Genomic DNA, 3601 nt, shown 5'->3' with positions numbered 1-3601 from the left:
AAGTTAAACCTATATCGTATAACCCAAAATTGATTCCCCTCCATCAGCCCTTTACTAGGCCTCTTACTTGTTAAACACTGAAATTCTTTGGTGTAGAAGATGTTGTAAAAACACAATATCATAAAAAAGTACAAATCTATTAGAACGACTCCATTTCAGGTTTTCCCTCAAAACTCATGTTCATTTTTATAAAGGTCTATCCAAAGACACTTTAAAAATCCATCTTTGACTTAATTTTAAAATATTTAGACCCTTAGAATATTTTATAAAATGCATTTTTCCCTTTGTATTGTTCCTGAATTTAATGATTTTTTCCTTGAGCAGCCACATTGAAAAATTCCATGCTACATGTTATAAGTGCAAATTTTAAGGCAGTTATGATTGAAACTACACAAAATATGTCGATCACTAAAGTATGTAGAAAGATTTTCTTTTAAAAGTCCATAAAAGTGGACCCGATAACCACATTCATCTTCTAAATTTCTTTTAAGGGACTTATCCTACAATCATTTCCCATGGGGAATGCTTTCAAAAAGTCATGGTAAATTTTGCCCAAGAGATATAATAATTTTTTATGCAGTATCAAAAAAATCATTTCATGTTTTTCACCCAACCTTGCCAGTAAATCAGTAACTTCAGGAAAGTAACTTAGAGATTTAAGATTGGCCGGTTTCTATTTCATCTCACCAGAACTTAGTAGAACTTGATTTCCCCATAGGAATTCTCTTAGGAATTTGCTTTTGGATGCCACCAAATCCTCCTGATAGCCTGAAAGAATAATACCTCTTCTAAAGTGACTAACAATCCCACACTCACTGGAAAGGTCTGGCTGATTTTCCTTACTGGTTCTGTTTTCCATTTCTTTTAATCCACACATCATTATATATTGTACATATATACATATAACCAGATACTTTAGAAGTCTGGGGTTGTATTTTTGCAAAACCCCACACTAAGGCAAACCTATGTTGTATTAGTATTCATCTTTTGAGGATGGGCACAGACTAGTGCTTCAACAGATCGCTCAATCAACCAGTGGTACTTATTGAGCACTTACTGTGTGTAGAGCACTGAACTAAATGCTTAGGAGAGAACAATACAATAGAGTTGTTTAACATGATCCCTGCCCTCAGTAACACCTCTCAGGGTCACAACTGGAGAGTTTCCAGTAGTCTACCAGTCTCGACTAAGGGAGGGAGAGTCAAGCAGAGGCATATCCATTCCATTCCTAGCTTGGTCCATTGCTAGCAAATGGAAGGCAATCTGCTGCAAGTCAAAACTCACGTGTGCTGGGCAGCAGCAGCATGGGAGAGAGTGGAGGGTGGAGACTTGAGTTTACTGCACAGAAGAAGGCAGTGGTAGACCGCTTCCATATTTTTACCAAGAAAACTCTATGGATATACTATCAGCACAATTGAAGATGGAGGTGGGCCATTCTGGGAGAGATGTGTCCATGGCGTCGCTATGGGTCAGACCCAACTCGACAGCATAAGACAACAACAAGCCCTCAGTAAGCTTAGAGTCTAGTGGGGGTAGATTTCCAAACAGGCTTGAACTGTCAAAAGAGTGTCCTAGAGTCTCTAAAATTGCTAGTGAAAGTACATGCTAGGGCACAGATCCGGACATATATTTGCTTTTGAAGAAGAAACCGCTAAGTCAATAAATTCACCAAGTTGTGCGTGAGTCTGTGTGTGTGTGTTTGTCTGTCTGAAAAGACCAATGCAGTACCCACAGTCCTTACCACACTGCCTAAAGATTGTCTTTGTTGAGCTGTGGTGTCTGTTATTTGTACCATCTGGTACTCTTTTTGCTTTTGTGCATGATGTGCGTTGCTTAGGTAGCTGACCTTGGTGACTGCACCGAGGTCTGTGTCGCCAATGAACGGCTTTGGTTTTATGTAGGGCTTTTTTGTTGTTGACTAATATGTGACCTTCATTTTCTGTCAAGCGTGTTGTCCATCCATAGTTGATATGCCAACTCTGATCAATGAGTCCTAATCATCTGCATGTCTTATTTCTACATGGCTCAGGAGAAGTCATCAACAAACTGTGGTTCCTGGATTACCATCTCTAAGGAATTGAATGATGCTCTTAGGCTGTTCAGTTGTAAGAGTTTCCCAGTGGACTGGAACTGTATTTTAGCTGCAGCTTCCGGGTTTCTTGTTGCATCCTCAAACATATGGCAAAGTTTGCAAAGGTTGACCTTTGACCTACATGGACCTACTATAAGGGATAGGGTGAAGTAGGACACCTTTAACTCTGACTCTATCCACAATACCATGGTGGAGTGGCTAAATATCTTGAGATCCCAGATTCAAGGGAGAAAGAGATATTTCTGAATTATCCCTTTCAGATTGCAAATTTGCTCTGGAAACTCTATATCAACTGAAATAATTTGCATATTCCTTCTTGTGTGGTTGCTTAGCCATTTATCTTGGGAGTTTGGGGTAACATAAATTATTTCTTTAGAAATGAAATGTAATTTATGCTCGCCCAATTGCCTCCAGATTTGCTTTTATTCAAGCAAAAGTAATTTAATGACTGTACAAGCATTCATGTGTTTAAGAAAAAAAGTTTACGTATTAGAATAACTATTTTAAAAATAATAGAAGTCTCCCAAATAAAATATTATCCAATACAGTGGAAACCCAAGGAGGGTGATTTAGCTTAAGTTATTTTAAAGTTTACTTCCTTTGCACCCCTTAAACTTCTTAGACTATAATTTTATCATTAAAACTCTACTGTTCTACCAAGGATCATCAAGCATTTATAAAAATGACTCACATCTTGTAATATTTTCAAAGTTTTATTAAGATATTAATTATTCATATGGCATCTATTCTGTGGTTAATATGCTCCTAGCTCTTTGCCAAGCACAGGGGTAAATACAATATTATCGGATTGACACAGTCCCTATCCCACACAGGGCTCAAAATCTAAGCTATAAATCAAATCTGTGGATGTATTTTCTTAAAAAATAATTACCCTCAAAATTAGCATTGTAATCACAGATAATGTGCTTGTGAAAGATAGTCCAACATTCAGTCAACAGTCAGTGGTATTTATTGAGCATTATCTGTGTGCAGAGCACCGCATTAAGACTGGAGAGCTTGTTGTGGGCAGGGAATGTGTCTGTTTATTGTTGTATTGTACTCTCCCAAATGCTTAATACAGGACTCCGCCCAAAGAAAGCCCTCAATAGATTTGATTTGAATAAATACGATTGAATGAAGGTGCACAGGTCAGATTTGGAGCTGAAATTGCATTAGCAAGTGAAATTGGACTACCTGAGGAAGGATGGATAGAGTTTGAAGGACAGCTTCCTCTTGAAGAGGTCCATTTATCAGACTATTGGCACTCAAGGATTTGCAATCAGGGAAGCATCAGACCTTCCAAACATGCCCAGAGATACAACTGGTCAATGGATAAACTTTACCTGTACGTTAGTAGTGACATTCAGTGTGGCTCAGTGGAAAGAGCCCGGGCTTGGGAGTCAGAGGTCATGGATTCGAATCCCGGCTGTGCCACTTAGCTGTGTGACTGTGGGCAAGTCACTTAACTTCTCTGTGCCTCAGTTACCTCATCTGTAAAATGGGGATTAA

At 38.5% G+C, this 3601-nt stretch overlaps 1 non-coding gene across 1 annotated transcript; it reads left to right on the top strand.

The window, feature by feature from the left end:
• The first annotated feature begins 1136 nt into the window (after positions 1-1136).
• On the top strand, positions 1137-1274 carry LOC114810814. Its single transcript, XR_003758505.1, has one exon. It is a non-coding gene; the product is annotated as a small nucleolar RNA SNORA7 (small nucleolar RNA).
• The last annotated feature ends 2327 nt before the right edge of the window (positions 1275-3601 follow it).

The sequence above is a fragment of the Ornithorhynchus anatinus genome, chromosome 3, assembly GCF_004115215.2.
Source record: "Ornithorhynchus anatinus isolate Pmale09 chromosome 3, mOrnAna1.pri.v4, whole genome shotgun sequence".
Classification (NCBI taxonomy): domain Eukaryota; kingdom Metazoa; phylum Chordata; class Mammalia; order Monotremata; family Ornithorhynchidae; genus Ornithorhynchus; species Ornithorhynchus anatinus.
Note: the sequence above shows the minus strand (reverse complement) of the source record. Positions and strands in the feature narration are given on the sequence as shown.